At 38.0% G+C, this 18,526-nt stretch overlaps 1 long non-coding RNA gene across 2 annotated transcripts; it reads right to left on the bottom strand.

Moving 5' to 3' along the window:
• Positions 1-1,479: 1,479 nt before the first annotated feature.
• LOC311437772 lies at positions 1,480-6,439 on the bottom strand. Of its 2 annotated transcripts, none has more exons than XR_014693698.1 (3): positions 6,311-6,439; positions 5,971-6,045; positions 1,480-2,727 (listed from the first exon to the last, which is right to left on the bottom strand). It is a non-coding gene; the product is annotated as an uncharacterized lncRNA (long non-coding RNA). The 2 variants fall into 2 exon arrangements; XR_014693699.1 differs by lacking the exon at positions 1,480-2,727 and adding an exon at positions 5,486-5,803.
• Positions 6,440-18,526: the final 12,087 nt, after the last annotated feature.

Below are 18,526 nucleotides of genomic sequence, written 5' to 3'. Positions count from 1 at the left end.
CAACTGCCTTGCATTAAGTAAAAACTTTGCTTCGGATCAGAGACAGTACACCTGCACCAGTGAATTTTAACCTATTTTTAATCCTCCATAACCAGACAAAGTCTGTATATATGTAGTAGAGAGAGAGAGATGTACAACACATCTGTGGCTGAAACACCAGCGCAGGGGATGATCTGTAGGTAATAGCATCTCCAACAAGCAAGCAGGTTTTCTGTCTGGCAAAGCTGCAAGCACATACATATTAGTGGCTGAGTACCAGGTTTCAGTCCCAAAATATTGTCACTTCCACTTAGACTGTTCATCTAAACATTGTGTCTAATTAACGGGAATCCTTATAAAAAGTGAAAGTAACAGAGCCAAATAACCCAGTGTTGTAATTCTGTATGACTTTCTCAACTGCTAGTATTAATGTCAATTTAATTACAGCAATGCTTCTGGTCATCACCAAATTTTACTTAAATCTGTCTCTCTATGGCTCCAGTGATCCTTCTCACATTAGTAGAGTGAGTATGAAAACACATTGTTTAGTAGTAGATTTGATAATGCCATGCTTTTTGTAGCTGATAAATAAATGAACAATTCTGCCTTTAGATTTTGCAGTAATTGTCGTTTATTCCCTATTTTTAGCAAGCGTAGTAATGGATGCTGAGACATTTTATTTTGCTCTGTGTAAATTTCATTTTATTTTAGCCATGGTTTTAATTTTAGAAAGTATACACAATTGGACAATCTTGTCAAACCACTATTTCTTAACCAGGCAGAAAGTGTGAGAAACTCTGTGGTTAGTAACTCACTATTGTTCTCATATCCTTCAAAAGCAAATCACTTGAAAGTGCTTATTTTCTTTGGAGATAAATATCACATTTATAATCTACACATCAGAAGCACCTAAGCCATATTTTGTTTGTTACTTTTAATATATTTTTCCTGAATCCGTCTATGGGGGCAGAAACATCACACTTATTTGAATACAAGTCACATTCAACCCCAAAATCCTCTTCAAAAAATAAAAAATCGGGAACACAGAGACTGCAACAGTGGCTCATCTAGTACAATATCCTGTTTCCAAGAGCAGTCAATGCCAAATGCTTCAAAGGGGCGAAGAATTGAATTAAAAACCCATGAGTCTACTGAAGATTTCAGCCCAGCCACATCAATATAAAGGAAGTTAATGTCTTCATTACTTCCTTGAAAACTAGAGGTGTTACTTTTCTCCTTAGAGCTTTAGACTGTCCCAGAACAATTCAACACAAAATGTATGTATAGTCATACCTCACTAAGGAACCGAGGATCAATGGGGGTTGGGAACAACATAACAGTTATAGCTATTTCTAAGTTTCTTACATGTACAGGAAAAAAAAAAAAAAAAAAGTAACAGAAAAAAGCAAGATTTAATTGTGTCATTGCCTGCAGCATTAAATAATTTTGTTAAACACCAATTCATCATGCTCTAGTGATACAGCTAGAGGATAAGGCTCTGCTTCGCTCCACTGATATGTGTTTCTTTCTTCTCATGCTTGACAAGCTTAGAAACAAGCATTAATGCAAAATTTCAGACGCTTTGAGGTATCAGACAAGAAAAAAACAGTTGGAGTGGTTTAAAGAAAAATCAGCTGAAGTTTCAAACTTGCTGCTCTCAGGGGAGCTTAAAAATAAGCTCGTGCAGCCTAAACTCACAGAGAGGTTTGTGATGGTCTGGCCTGATCAGGAAAACACAGTAGCATCTATTCAGTGTTCCATTATTCTATATAAGAAATTGGCCATTTGAGTGTATGACCCAAAGAGTCATTCCGAGTCTGTAGTGTCAGTGACTTTGCTAACTTTTGGTCTCAGGAAATCTGTTCCAGTTCACTCTGACATACACTTTTATTCTAAGGCATTGAAAGCTCACACGATACAGCAATGGTGCTAAGGAACAGAAAAGTGTGTCAGACTTTATGAAGTGCTTGTATTAATTTCTAATTATGATGTTATCAGAGGTACACTACGATAGCAGGCTTCATTAATCCTTTTTGTTTCAAAATCTGGACTTTGGCCATTACTTAGATTTCAGCCCTCTTTCATCTCAAGCACAGCAGGATCCCACTGGGTTTATACAAACTTCAGGAGCTGAGCTATAGGAGCTGTGCTGCAAGCTCAAAGTGCTGTTTAGAGATGTTTTGCCAAGGCTTACACAGTTTTTCCTTCATTGTTTCTGGTGTCACAGAATAACTCTCTCTCTGTTTCTTTAATTTCTTAGTTGTGGATAAGCCTTTTTAGTGAACAAGAAAATGTGTTACAATCTAGGGACCTGATCTTGCAAGGTGAGGAACACTCTCACTGCTCAATAAATCATGACTCTGACAAATGCTGAGATATTGCCAGAGATTAGCAGACAGCTCTATATTACTCAGTAGGCAGTACTGAACATGCTATCTTACATTTAATGCTTTTTGGAGCTGCAACAGCCTCTCTCATACCCTTGGAGAAAGGCTTTCATTTTCTTGGTGAAGGATCACTGTCCTTAGCCTTCTCCTGAAATCCAGCTCCTGAGAGAGATTTCTTCTGCAGTCCTTACTTGAAATGACTATTTCAATATTTTACTGAATGGTTGGTTAATATAATGCACAATCACTTTTAGGAGTCAGATCCCAACACAATGTCTTTCCTGATAAGCTTCTGAACTTCCAGTCTTGTGTCTTGTACCCAGCTCTTGGACATCATCTTCCTCTGTTGACCTTTGAGTACCTACAGGGAAAGTAAACCAACTTCAGCTGGTAGAACACCTAACTCTTTGTTTATATGGTAGCCTAAGAGCAATTTGCTTAAATAGTAGGCTACCAGGGGAAATATGACGGGGAGTGCTCCCCAAGAGAAAACTGAGCCCCAGTTTCCCATTCTCTGTCTAACACACTGAGCTGGGAGCAAAGGAACTCCAGCAGCACTATTTGTGATACCAGCACAATCATCCCATATTTTTTTGGAGCACATCTCCCAGACAAAGTACCAGAAGTGATATAAGCAAAGGAAGTTCTGCTGTATTTCAATTTCCTGCAAAGCTCTTTATGAGCATAATTAATAGTAAAAACATAGATCAAATTGGATCTGTAATTTTCCAAGCTTTTGTCTCCAAATAGTTCTGATGTACTTCATGCAGGGTACCTAGTTTTAGTACTGTATGTGATGCTTAATTAAACATGTGAGTGCAGGCACTGACTAGTGTTTTCAGCTGCCTTGTTAACACTTGCTCATTTGACAGATTTTCTGAAAAAGAGGGTATGAGAACACTGCCACTCTTCTTTGTGCTAAGAAAGTCAGTTTACATTATGTTGAGCATTCATGCTATAACAAAAACAATTAAGGGAATCATTTTGTTTTTATTCTGTAGATACAATCTACTAACATGTTTTGCAGTAGCTATTTCAAATTCCTTTGTTACACCAATAACACCAGGAACATTTAGAAAAGCAATCATTGTTTAAAGCACATATTTAATTTGAGGAGAACTGGATGTTTGTAATGGCTGCTGATGTATTCCGTGATAAGAATACATATAGGTCTGAGGTAAAATTAATGAGGAAGAAGTGTGGTATTCAGAATCTGACACCACGCGAGGTTCAGTACATCCTCTTCTCTGTCAGTGTTAGAAACAAGGCATCTTGAAAGCAAGATGAGGAATAAAGTCATCCTCTCCTTCCCCCCCCCATCACCATTACAAAATATCTTTGAAATGTTGGAAATGTTGTGCAGACCACCCAAATCACAACCCAGTGTTATGCAGAACTGTTTTGTGGGTAGAGTATTGAGTAAGGGGGCCTTTAAGGTCCTCTTAAAGCTGCAGGCTTAAAAACTGAAAGCACGCTTCCAAATTGTCCTGTGTTGGTTAGCAGCCAACGAAAATCCTCTTTGCAGAGGACTGGCAGGGTGCTAATTCCAATCCAGAGAGTCCTGGAGCCCGTGTCTGATCTCCCAGTTATCCCCCACCCCAAAATTTTTGGAGTCGAATTGAACTAGTAGCAAGGGAAAGCAGGAAAAGACAAAGAACAAAACAATAAAACCTTCAAACACATTCCTAATTTAAAACTCCAAAGTGTATTTTTGTGGAAGTGTAAATAATAATAACATCAGTTCTTGAGCTCATCTATAGAATTGTACAGAGCTGAACAAAATGGCTACAGTATCAAGGGTATCAGCTAGCAATAACCCATGTTCTGAATACAAATGAATATTTCCTGTACCGCTGTTATTTCAAATCTCTTTTTGGTTTCAGCTATTACTTTCCCAAGCTCAGATATATTCTTAATTAAAATCAGGTAAAGAAAGCTCCAAGGACAGCCTATAACAAAGACTCAGAACAAATTATAAAGGTTTCAGTAATTGTAGCACTGACATTTTTTCCAGCAGGTTTAGTTTAAGGGACCGATCAGCTGTTAAGGACAGAAAAGTGTAGATTAAACTTTTAAGTCTTAAAAACCGAATATCTTCACAGCTTTGTAGCAGAATTAATTTGGCTTTACAGACCTTACTTCAGCCAAATTAGCTTTGAAGTTAGTCACCCTTATAGAGTGGTCCCTACCCTGACAGAGTTTTACCAGCTGCCTTATAATTGCAGCTATAACATACTGCGTGTCAACAATACATCATGTCAATATTACATCATAACTTAACTGGCTTTATCACAACAATCTGTTGAGCGAAATGCAAACTATTATACTGCTAGCCAATCTTCACTGCATAGACTTGTGAGATGTCAAGTGGGGAGTATTTCATTTATATCTGCTCCTAGGGATTGACCTGTCGGAGTGCCAAAGGTCATCAGCTCCCAGGGAAGCCCAGCAGAACTGAAGCACCTTGAACCCTCAAAGGCCAGATCCTAAACTGAGTCGCCAGCCATACACTCATGAGGAACCTTACCTTCCTACTGAAACAAGCTGCACAAATGAGTAACCTTGCTAGAATCGACATTTCAGCCCAGGCAGTTTTAAAATATCAACAGTCAGGGGCCAAAACCTTGAGGTGCTGAGCCTCCTGCTGCTGACCTGGCTGGTAGTTAAAGCTGCTCAGCCCACCACTCTGCTGCTCAGCACTTACCTGACTCAACCTTTTAGGGTCAGTGGCTGTCATTGCCATCAAGGTGTAAATGGCCGCTGAAACATATAAAGGCCCCCACCTACCCGTACAATTACAATGCAGCAGTTTTGCCACAACAGTCATGAGTGGGTTGGTCATAATTTTTCTCAGCCTTGGTTTTGACTGTCCTTGAAAGCTTGCCAACAAAGAGTAAAAAGGGGAAAAAGTTCTTGCCAAGGATGCAGTGATGAATAGGAGGAAAAGATGGGAATTGTGTTTGTTTATATCTAAGGGGAAAATAAGTGATATCATTTCATTGAATTGGTTAAGAATTATGAAATTAATTCAGTCATAGTAAGATGTAAGACTTGATGAAGTATATAAAATTTATTTTTTTAAGTTGGTGGCTTCCCCTTTCCAGTTAATAGGTGTTGGATTAGATCTTCACAGCATACAAGAGGGGGAAATGGGGCTCCCCCCAGAGATTTCCTTCCTACCAAAACCTCCTTGGCATGTAAACCCAATATACCAGCATTTTGCTTAAAGGGTCCTAAGGCAGTACATGAACAGATAAAGATATGGCTGAGTCCATCTAGCCAGGGCTTTTGTGACAGTATCTGCTTTCCCTGCAGTTTATAAGTAAATAAATAAATGCCATCAACAGTACAGCACAACCAAAGCATAACACAAAATCAACCATAATTTATTTCAGGTCACTGAAAAACTGGATTCCTGATCAAACTTTCAGGTCAATCTGAAAAAAAAATTCAGATGTATCTGTCAGACTGAAACTACAATGACTGGTTTGAATATTTTCATAAAGAAATCTTGATCAATTACTTAAAGCATTTTTACTCTGTTAGCCATTCCTTTTATCTCTAGAGGCTAAGAGACAACTTATATGCTTTCTGAATTACACACCTGCTTTGTCTCTTCATGGGCCATCTCCACTACAACATGTGAAGTCACCAGAAGAAAACTCTTGTCCAAAAGAGGCTGGAGAATTAATTCAAAAATAAGGCATTTATGGTGTTTGCCACATATATGGATTCTCAACCACCTGAGTAAAGTAGCCTAATCTGAACAGTCAAGGTCTGGTTAAATATTTGTTTCCATCTGAAAGAGTCACTTTGCAGTTAAACTCACACAACTGCTTGCTCTAGTAGGCCCTTGCACTCCCATGGCCACATGCCAAATCCTCTCCCATTTCTTGTCTCTGTGTTGCAGAAAGCTGCTGAGTGGTACAAAGACATGATGATACCTGCTGGGTTCCCCTCATTCAACTTCCTACTTCTCTCAAGAACAAGCTTCAGTGTATGTGTCTTTACCAGCAGGGCATACTGAAGCAGTCTCTGATCTCAGAAGGCAAGGCTAGGTTTGAACTTGTCCTTTATTCAGAGCAATTATAAGGTATCTCTCATCCATTCAGCCACTGGTGTGCATGCTGCTAATGGGAGCCTAATTACCTCCACCTTTCTTCCAATTGTCGTGGGAATTAGGTGGTGGGTTCAGAAGTTACTGGCAGAGTTGTTCATCTAGGTTGCTAACAGGACTGCTGCTAATTAGATTACTAATGTATCTGGTTCTTTCTATGCAGACATTTTTTTTTATCCCAGCTGATGAACTGATGCCACATCTTCATTGCAATAGAACAATCTCAGTTCGCTCACTTTCTAATTGGCTATTTGTGCAAATTAATCACTATGGTTTGGATGCAACCTGCTATCAACATGTCTGACATGAAGATTTATAGTGATGCCTGACAGCTGTACCTCTAAACCTGTTTAGAAGAGATAGAATTTTTTTTTTTTTTTTTTGGGGGGGGGGGGCGGGGGGGGGGGAAGAGGGTTCATACCAAATTGTGATCTGAGCTTATCTTTGGGTAAATCTACACTGCATTATCACACTGCAATACCTGTCCTGATATGAGCCAGGTCAGATATATAATGCTGGATCATCTTTTATTGGTGTACTTGGTTTGTGCTAGTCAAAATTCCTCCTTGTCTTAGGGAGAGTCAGAGGCTATTGTGTCTGTATTGGTGCTTCTACACAGACTGGCACTATGTAAAGTCACTATTCCCAGAGACAGGTGTCAATCCATGTAACTTCTATACATGTAGAAATGTGTATACATGTAATGATTACTCAGAACAGTCTGAATCACCAAAGCCCAAAAAGAGAAAAAACAAAACAAAACAAAAAAAAAAAAACAGATCCAGATCAAAGATGCTCCATACTGGTAGACAAAAACAGACCAATTTCACACACTCAGTGCTCAAGACAACAAAGAGTGCACTATACCTTTAAAGTGAATTGGAGTGTTTTGTAATTTAAATGTGAACTTTTGGAAAATAAATTACTATTCTCCACTTTTACAAGGTTAATTTTTTCATGGCCTCTTGATCACATAAGATGACTAATCAACACCCAGATTTAGCTTTGGAAACCATTTATTTACTCTCTGGTTTCTTTCCATGTTCTTGCAGTGTGTAGTTTAAGTCTTCTTTAATCTACTTCAATTCTGGAAGACTGATTAATAAATATTAATTATAAATATGCTGAGTAGGCATTGTGAAAGAGGATGAAGTGGAGGTAATGGCTGGGGAAGGGAGGGTAGCGCAACTGTCTTTCTAATATGCTGTGTATGTCACTACCTATGAGTATGTCTTTGTGTTCCCTCTCATACTGTGTCTAGCAACTGCTCTTGCATACCTAACCCTTGACTTCTGCTGTCACATATTTGAAGCTAACTCTCACATATTTGCAGCACTGTCTCAGTCTCTTCTCACCCCACGACCTATTGTGCCAGACCTTGTCCATCAAAGGTTTGCCATCTGGCAGTATGTTGAGCCCAGACAAGCCCTGTTCATGAGCATACTCACCTGCTGCACTCTTGGGCTGGGATTTTTCTCAGTTGACTTGATACACTGTCTGCATCCTTGAGCTCATAAACTAGCCCAGTGCTGCTTCATCAGAGATGATACCACCTGAGAAGTCTTTATGCCAGGCACCAGCAGTGAAAATAGGCCACGGTGGGAATAAATTGCTGTATTCATCTTTGTTTTCTTTTCTGTACAATAATTTTTGACACTTGGTTGGGAAAAAAAAAAAAAAAAAAAAGTTGCAAACATGAAAGTCTGCTTAATTAGACATATAACCACACCATCAGTGTATGCCCCTGAGAGCTCAAGGGATAATGTCAGCAGCAGAGAGCACTGTGACGGAGCAGGGTATGCTGTTGCAGCAGAAAATGCCAAGGAGAAGCAAAGGCATTTATAGAAAAGGCAAAGCTTAAAGATTTTATTTTCCAAGTCAGATATGTGAATGAGGATAATATTCTCTGGGGATAGAAGTGGAGAATAAAATTCCAGCTAATAGAACATATTCATCCAGGAAGATATATTTAGATCTGCTGAAAAACAGTAACAAATATTTATGGGTATGAATTGTGATTAGCTAAAGCATGTCCTTAATTTCTCCTCCTTGATAAATCCAACTCTTCACTAACACAGCATATCATTTTCATATTTACTCACTGACAATATTATTTTGTGGATGAGCTGGTGAAATGCCACATAGTTAAATTAACTTATTTTTGGTCTGACAAACCCATTAAAATGGAGCAACATGGCAGAATAATACCTTCAGATTTGGAAGCAAGAGCCTCTGCTTTGCCTTCCCCACAAATACCATGATTTTTCAGTTGCTACTGTGGTGGCTGCGAGCTGGTTGCCATGTCCTTTCTATTGTCATTGTTCCTTTATTACAGCACATGAAATTGCTGCTTGCTGATTAGAAAGGTGTTAGATGGGTTTAATTGCTGATTTAAATCAAAACAGAAAGCACCTCCTCACTGTTGTCAGTCCTAATGCATCACTTTGTAAAAGCAGTTCTTTAAGGAATATGAAGTCAAGAACAAAATCAGCAAATATATGTTTCATAAACTCAAAGGGCCCTCAATTATATACGTCAGTAAAGCACACTTTGAAACAGGAGAAAATTTACAAGATTTTAAGGGCTGCAGCCACCCATCAGCTCTGTTCATTGCAGGCACAGTGCCCCATGCTGTACACCTAAAGAGCGATTGCCCTTCTTCGCAATTCTTTTCCTCAGTCCTTTGTGCAGACACATCCAGCATTGCCCAAGCAAGGAATCCCTTCAGTTTGCTATGTGAAACTATTAAGTTGTTCTTCTAAAGTCTCATGGAACAGAATGATACCAGTCTTTGAGAAAGGTAGGACACTTTCACACTAAGCACCATGCTCTGGTTTTCACCTTAACGACCTAAAATTCTGCAGATATTTACACAGTCATCCTTCAGCTCTGGTGCTGGAGTAGGCTCAGGAAATACGGTCTCTTTTTGCTTGTCACAGGTTTCCCTTGTTGTCTCATACAAGTAGCTTAGGTCAAGATTTAAAAACATGACTCATATTTTTAAGTGTCATTACTTGAGAAACTTTAAACAGTTTTTCCAAAAGAAGATGCTCAGAATATGCAGGAAGCAGTAAATACTTTTTAAACACTACATTTTCCTTCCCATCCTTACTGTTTTTTTAATGCAATGGTTAGTGTTTTTTATAGTGAGGGGAGTAGCTACAAGTGCTGAGAATTCAAAGTTGACAAAAAATCTCTTCGAAAAAGCCCTGACTTAAACCCTTAAGCTTGAAGTTCTTGGGGTTCATTAATCACTTTTGAACTTCTTAGTATTTATCTTTCTGGGCTTTAGCTGCTCAGGCAGTGCAGAGGCTGTATATATTTGCATCTGGTAAAGGTTCTCCATGGAAGGACTTGCAAAGAAGCAGACGCCTTAACTTCAGAGGAGTGACTCAGTGAGCAAAAGTTTCTGACATCTTTCTGTCTTGTGAAGGCTTTGCTGCAGGGTCATTGTCTTTGCTTTCTATCTTCAGTGCCCCACATAGTTCAAAAAACATCTTCACTGGACACTTACCCACTGCATCTTTAATGTCTTCTTCTAGATTGCATATTTTATTATAAAGGAATATAAATTTAGATAGCTGCAATGATTGATTGCCTTTTCTATGTTATTATACCATACCATTTTACTTGTGTGTTTTCAATTTCATGGTGGATTAAAATAAATATTTTGTTCACCAGCAAAAGTTGGCATCTGTTCAAAATACTATCTTAGAGATATATTCATTCCTATGCAGGTGATGTTCTAATGATTCCTTCCATTTTCAAAGCTATTTTAAGGCATTCAAAGTCAACTCTATTAAGCTGATAGATCCAGACCAGGGATTTAGGAACCAAAAAGCTCAGCACTGCTCCTCCTAACACATAAGCGTCTAGCCCTCATAGTGTCATTAACAGCTCTGAGTTATGTGCCTAGGCATGATATTTCATAAGGCTCTTTGCTCCACCTGGCTTCATCCCAAAACAGAGAACTTCTGGAAGATGTTTTTTATTCTCCCTAGATCCTATTTTATTGCACCCCTGGGTACGACTCTGTGAAAAAGCTGCTTCTAGTCTTCATGAAATATTACTTTCACATCCTGGCTGAATCTAAATTAATGCAGGAGACACTGTCAAAAATTCACTCCTATATTTTATCTGACATAAAATGACTAATGATTATTTGGCAGTCATGGCATTTAAATATTGATAGTCTTCCTTAAAAGCTTTTATTTCATTATTTGATATTTGACTGTTTTACTTCATATAAATGTGCAAGCAATTTGAACCTAATTATGCACTTGTCACTTAACTCCTACTTGCAGTTTTCCACAGTGCTATTCCAGATAGGCATGAATTAAAATGATTTGTCTGCATCAGATCAACGGCATTTCTCATGTAAAGTCTCCACATCCAGGACCACTGATGACCAAAAGTAAGTTAGGTTCCAACTAAATAAGAGTAAATTAATTATGCAAACTCCTAAAGAAAGAATCCAAAATGATTATTGCTTTTAAATGTCTAATCAGAGGTTTGGGGATGAATCCCAATGCATTAGTGAATAGAATTATAAATAAGAAAGTTCTGGTATTTGAACTAGTACAATATACCCCTAGCTATATCTTCGAGTTACCTCTGCTTTTCAGATGCTTACACAATTGAGGCATCACATTACATGTACAAGTCCTCTGGTACCACAGAAAGATGAGGAGCTGGCTTGAGAGAATGTGAGCTCAGATCGTGTGTTTTGACCAAAGTTATTGTTTTGTGGAAATAAATGTTTTAGGAAGATAGTTTACACTACTTTACCATAAAGTAACATCTGCACATACACAGAATGACACTCTGACCATACAAACTTTCATGTATACTACTGTCCATGTATACTACTACATCTATTCACCTATTACATCTACATATCAGTTATTTTGGATGGAAGTTGTGATGGCAGGGACTTAAATGAGTTTTTGAAATGCTGTCTTTGGAAATGGAAATGAAAAAGTGTCCCTCTTGCCTAGAACTCTGACTGAAATTTGGGAAGGGACCACAGAAAGGCAGGTGCTGTCAGACATCACTCGGTGAATCAAGTTTTGATAAATAACATTTCCCCAAACTGATGCTTACATGGAGGCTTCTTAAAAACATTTCTGAAATGAGGAAGCATAAGTCTAAATAAAAGTCTAAAGCATTCCATAGTAATTCTGGTATATTAAATTTTAATAGTATTGATGTATTCTTATAAGGAGTAAGCAAGAATGGTCACAACTTACTAGGGAATGCAATTACAATGAACCTGAAAAGCATCTAAAAATGAGAGGTTGTGTCTGAATTTGTTCCTTAATAAGTTTTCATTTCATAATAAAAATATGTTAAGTCACAAAGAATGCATCAAAGGACACTGCAGTAAAGGATGAACATACGTGATATTAAGAAATAATAAAGCTAAGGATGATTTAGCTTGTGATCCAAAAGCCATTGTATTCTTTGATGTGAAAGGGTTGCAGGACCCAAGGGACTATGAATTAGCTGAGACTTGCCTGTAATATTCCTGCTTCTGCCAAGCTCTACACCAGTGGGAGAACCTACATCCCAGCTGGCTGGCAAACTTGCCGAGCATCTGAAGCTGAGTTCCACGTAGGGGAAATGGTGAAGGCTTTTAACATACTCTCTCTGTGCAGAAACAACATTCCTATTGGTAACTCAAAACTATCTATGCATTTTTCTATGTTTATTGGGGGAACTGTTCCCTAGGATGATCGCAAAATATGACTGTTGAGTGAGATGCCTTTATTACCAGTTTGAGGGAGATCTAACATCTGTCTGTGACTTCTGTATCTCAGAACCACAGGAAACCTGTGTGTGTGCTGGTGCACAGCATAAGGGTTATGGCTTGCCTACCACTCTGTATTTGGCAACACTGAGAGTGCCCTGGTGCTTTACTCAAACTATGTATCTCACAGAAACATCAACTGGCAGTTTGTAGCATTCGGAAGTGCTCTGCAGCTTAACAGATAATTAGCAATGTTGATGGCTTATTTTTGCTTTTCAGCCTATTTAGATGAAAGATGCAGAAGCACTCTTGCACAAACTTTTCCTGAGCATAGCCTTGGTTTCAGAATTTGAACTGCAAAGAGCAGAACAACAACTACTTGCATGATATTTCACAGTTTCTGGGTTTGGTTGACATTGACAAGCAGGGAAATACGAACAGTGCACTTTTCTGTGTTCTTTGTGATGAGATACGATGTAGCACCTCTGGGAGAAGTGGTTCCCCAAGTGGTGAGATCAGAACCTGCTGAAGCATGCTGCAGCTCTCATCTCCAATGGGCACCTGAGCTTCCTTCCCATGGAAACCAGGGAGTAGGTGTGTGCAGCTGTGCCTTGTCCCAAGGTGGAGGTGATAGGCAGTCTGAGCCTGCAAACAAAACCCCTTAGAAGCTGTCTAAGTTGATGCCACTCCCCTTAACTGAAGTGTGCTGGAGCAAACAGGTGATAATAAAATCATACGAGCACTGAAACTGTGAAACACCAAGGAGAAAACAAGAAAAACAAGCCTGGAGAGATCTAGGAGACAGAACTATTGAAACGCAAAATGAGCTTCATTCAATATGTAAATCAAACTGAATCTGCATTTGCTTTCTCTCCTACAGCAGTCTGTAATTAGGACTATGCTGACTGCCATTTGTTGCTGATTTAGGAGCCAAGAGAAAATCTAGTTAATTCCATAACATTGCAAAAGCCATACGGCTAAGAGAAGAGTTTCATTTAATGAATCAAAAATATGAACATGGTCCCCTGATGCTCAGGATGCTTTTATACAAAGTAAATTAGTCCCCTTTACATACTGTAACATTTCTGGCTATCTCAAAATCCAGCTAAAGATTAGGTAAAATCAAACAAATGTAGGTACCTAATAATACAGTGGTTCTATTTTGTATGTATATGCTCAGTTGCTGAGAAGCTACCATGATAGCTCTGTAATGTATTTTGTTGGTTCTTGGGTATCATTAGTAGTTAACTTTAAGAGTATCTTGTAAAAAAAGTAATTTTAGAATATGTAGCCTTTAAAGACATTTTCAGCTGAAGGTCTTCTGTATTAGCTTCTAGTGAGTTGCATGACTTGCTTATAATATGTCTGGAAGGTTACAGTGGCATAGTTTATGATAACTCAGCACATAAATTTAAAGAAGATACTTAGATTTGTTTTGCCTTTTAAATTAACCTAGTCTAATCAAGACTGTCACCTTTAGGAACAGAAGGGGTCTGAATTACCTAAAAAACTGGAAAATACTTACATCACATTGAGAAACAGAAAAGCCACCAAAATGGACATGAAAGGTGACCGTATCACACAGCTGGATATGAATACCTTTATGAATAACTTCAGGAAGAGATCTCAAGTCTTTATTAAGAGTAATATTACTCTTTAGTAAAAGTGATATTTCTAAGGACAGAAGATTGTTGTAAAGATACCAGGCTGCCTAGATTTTACCATTACATGTGTTAGATGCTGTGGAACCAGGCTTTAGCCATCCTTTAGCTTGCTTCTCTGAAATAAAATTCTCTACAAAACTGGAATCAAAACATACAATGGCCACTGTGCAAATATTTTGCCATGTTAGTGGACTAAATAAAATGGACTAGGTGCATTTTATTTACTAATTATGCTCACAATAATTCTCACAATAATTTCTGATTCTATTTCTTTCAACATTTCTCAGTAGGTTTCAACTGCCCTACATGAGCTCCAGGAAATTCAAACAGTTAATTATTGTGGCAAAGCTATTAGCCAAGTTTTAGAGAGGAACTTATAAGAAATCTACAAAAATTATATCACAGATTTAATGCCTACTGTCAAGAGGTTGAGACCTGGATTTATATTCTGGATGCTATAATTAAAATAAACAAAACACTAAAACATGAAAAACACAAAGATGAAAATACATTCCAAATCAAAATTAGTATGTTATGAAATAAACCTGAAACATTCCAATTTAACATGCAATCTCTAAGGGCCAAATTCATCTGATCTAAACTTTACTGAAGCCCATCTCAGATGGCATTTTCTTAGACTGGTTCTTCTTCTGAGAAGCCTAACCATGCAAAATGGTGTCAAACCTCAACAAAATCTTCATTTTAGGAAAACAAATCAAGATATTCCAGCATAACACTTCAATTTTAACAAATGACTACCACTTTTTTTTTTTTTTTTTTTTTTTTTGAGCTTCATCAGTCTTAAATAATAAGCTTTGTGTCAATTCTGTTTGGCAAGCTTTTCACCCAGAGCTGCCAGCAGTGCAGGGTACTGTGAGCTCATGCTGTAGGTGACAAAATCCAGGAAGATTTCCTCCTCTCTTGCTTGTACCCTTCCTGCAAGAAGCAGGTGATACCAAGATGATTCCTGAAGTTTCACAGTGAATAATGGTGTTGCACTAACATTTCGAACAGCAACAGGTAGACATGATAAGCCTACATGCCAATAATGATATGTTTCTTCTCTTAGGATAATAAACCATTTTAATTATCATGTTATCCCCCCAAATCCTAACAAAGATGTGATGTCCACTTCAGAGCTGACTATAGCTTTCTTCCACAAACATTTACGATAGGGAAGGCGAATGTCACACTGTTTAACATTGTGGTTTTTTTTTCCATATAAAAACCCAGTTCTGTAAGAAGCAGAACATTTACAACTTCCATTGATTTCATACAAATTAGACGTTCAGCTTTTTCACACAATTGCATGTAATAACTGGGTATGTCACATCTCACAGATGCTCTGTTATTAGTCTATGAATAATGTCAGTTGAAAAACTGATCTTTACCAAAACTAAATTGCTCTAAAATACATTTTAAACACTGGCAGTATGAATTTAAAGATTTCTCTGCAAAAATCAAATGCCTTCAAATTTCATTCTTCCTCTGCAATCCCAGCAGCTCACAGCGCCAGGATGAGATCACATTCAGATTTCTTGATGCTCCTCTAATCATAGTGATTCTCTTCAGTTTTACTGACTACAATGACATGATGTCCCTTGTGCATGGCTGTCTGCTTTTGATCATTTTTCTTTCTTCTCTCTTAAATACAATTGTTAGTGCTTCTTTTTTCAGTCTTTCCTTCTTGCCTATAGAGTAAGTTACGCTTACAATGGACTATTCCAACATTGCATTAAATGTTTATTGCAAAGCTGTTGGTGTAGAGAATTCACAAAATAATTTCACCTTCTGCCCTTGAGACCAGATGCATCAGACACTCTAATCTTTGCTCCTTCTGCAGTAATATACAACTTATGGCTTTATTATTACATGCAATTTTACCACTATCCAGTGACATGCATAATAAGCAGCACAATCAAACAGGCACAGAACAAACTACCTTGCTATGAATGCATAAGTTCTGCCACGACCACTTAATTAATCTTGGAGAACCTTCTGCACTAGGGGTGACCATATTATAAATTGTTCAGCTAAATAAGATACCAATAACACTCATGAGTAAGGCTTCATTTGTACTTGCAAATAACTCCATATATATATATTTATATATATATAATTAATAAAGAAAAACTTGATGCAGTGCCATTTTAATTTTGGGCAACAGTCAAATCCACAACAATCCTTGACTCACATACCCATGTATTGTTGTGATACAGCTACAGATCCTGACAATGAGGCATTAACTTAACAAGTTTGAGAGCATCCTGGGGACAGAAGCAGAGTTGCCAAAAGAGGTTGTGTAAAGAAAGTATCAGAATGTCAATCTAGGCATAAATGACTTGAATGTGAAATGCAGTCACTGGATCTGTCTTTTACATGTGGGTTTAGCTTTCAAGCTTGCGTACTTAAATATGAATCAATGAATCAACTGGCACAGAAGCTTTGGGAAAACCAGAAAATATTTTTTTTCCAGTTCACCTGAGATGAACTTTGTGCTGCCAAACAATGCCTTGAAATACACTTGGAAGCAGTTGGACATTACTTATTCATATTCAGAGAACTCAAGTGTACATCTGCTCTTTTATTCATACAAAATTTTCAGTTAAATTTAATTAAACAATGACAGTCTCACCTCCTCTTACAGTGCCAGAACTGCATGTGTCGTGCTGCCTGTTGATGTTACAGACTCTGTGGTACAGCTTTGTAGAAGTCTGCCTCATGTTAAACTCTACCTCTTCTCTACCTGCAGGTTCTTGGCTTTTGTGAGCCCACAGATGAAATGTCCATGTGTTTCAGAATACAGCCCTAAACAACTAAAAAGATCAGAGGTAAATTCCAATGAAATTACCTCTAAGCAAGGCACAGCATTTAAAATGAACAACCCTAGGATCTGAGCAAAGGGTTGCTACAACTCAAACACTCATCTAAAGCACAAAATCTCTCTACTTCTTATAGTACTAAAGCATTATCAAACAACCCCAGCATAATTTTGTTACTGTTCTCTTTCTAGATTAGCTAGCGTAGAGAAAAGTATCAAGAACTCTATTTCTCATCCATTTCCACCTCACACACACAGAGCACCTTTCTTTCATACAAGAGATCCTTCTTGTATAAAAAAGCACAAAGCTACTTGACCAATTAAAAAAAAATCCCATTTAGTAATTCTGAGCTGAAAGTAATTTGACAACATCAAGAAAAGAGTATTGGACTCAAATAGTAAAAAAGAAACCAAAACTACCAAGAACAAAAACACACAAGCACAAACCACTTGTCATTAGTAAGGTTTTTTTCAAGTTACATATTCTGTTTCACTTATAAAAGTAGCTGTTTACTATGGAGGAGCCAGAAGGTTCAGGGACACTAATGATTCATGCTGCATTCAGGCCATCACTAGCTTTCTTGGTCTCTAATGGGCCTTTAAAGGCCACTTCTTTCGTTTTATTTCATATAAAACCAGTACATATTAATCTCTTCTAATGGAAGATGTACTGACCAAAAAAAGAATACATAGTACCCGACTGGCAAAATCACTTGGGTCTTCTTGACCTCTGAACTGATATGTTCCATGTGTTATTATGCAGTGCGGGTAGGAAAGAAATTAGTCACTGTGATAGATGTTAAACATTTCTGCCAAAGTCCCGGTGAGCTCTCTCACAGAGTTGTATAATCCCTGCTTGTGTGGCTGTGCCTACAAATAGTATCACTGGAGCCAACAGGTCTCCTGCCAGGGATCAGTGCTCACCATGGTTGAGGAAAGACTCTGTCTTGCTCAGAGGTATTTAACAGAATTATTTCTATTTGCTCTGTCGTTTGAGATTGCAAGAAGCAGACTTTTGTTTATAGTGGTCATGTTCCCTCTCCAGGGAAAAGTGTCCTTGCAAGAAGATGATGAAATAGTAGGGGTTATTTGTACGTGATTTATTGCATTTAAATCATGTTACTGCAGGATTGTCTTGAGAACACTGCAAAATTTTCACAGTTAAATTTCAGTAGTGTACTGTATCAAGGACTAATTAGTTAAATGAAAACAAGATGTGCATATTTGTCTCTGAAAAGGATGTACTGCACATTCAGTTGGAAGCCCCCTCCCTCCTTTTCCTTTCAGCAAAAGTGGACAGACTATGGGGAGGATGGGAAAGCTGTGTATTTAGTAACTGCTACAAACTTGCAATCCTTCTTGCCTTCCTACCTCCTATCAATTAGTCTGGAAGCTCTCTGGAGCTGATGCTCCCTCTTTTATAACATATTTGATTATTTCTGAAAAAGTGGAGCTGGGATGTGAGCTAAAGACTCTAGAGGCCCCTACCCCCTAGCAGGAATGGCTATAGTTAGGAAATTTTGGGTGAGACTTTCTCTAAACTGAATTTGAAGTCAGACAGGTTCATCACTCACTTGTGAAATTGCTTTTACGTTCAAGAGGAAATGTAAAAGGAATGGATATAGTAATACTTCTTAAAGTAATGCACACTTTGAAAACATGCTACTACTTCAGAAACAGCATTGTAGCTTCTGTGTAACATTAACTGCTGTTCTATTCCTCCTCAATATCTTAGGTTAGGAAAAAATAATGTAGGTAGATGAGGACTGCTCTTATTTTATTGTTTAATACCAAGAAAAAGCAAAACCC

The sequence above is a fragment of the Aythya ferina genome, assembly GCF_964211825.1.
Source record: "Aythya ferina genome assembly, chromosome: 5".
Taxonomy (NCBI): Eukaryota; Metazoa; Chordata; class Aves; order Anseriformes; family Anatidae; genus Aythya; species Aythya ferina.
This window is presented reverse-complemented; position numbering and strand designations above follow the sequence as displayed.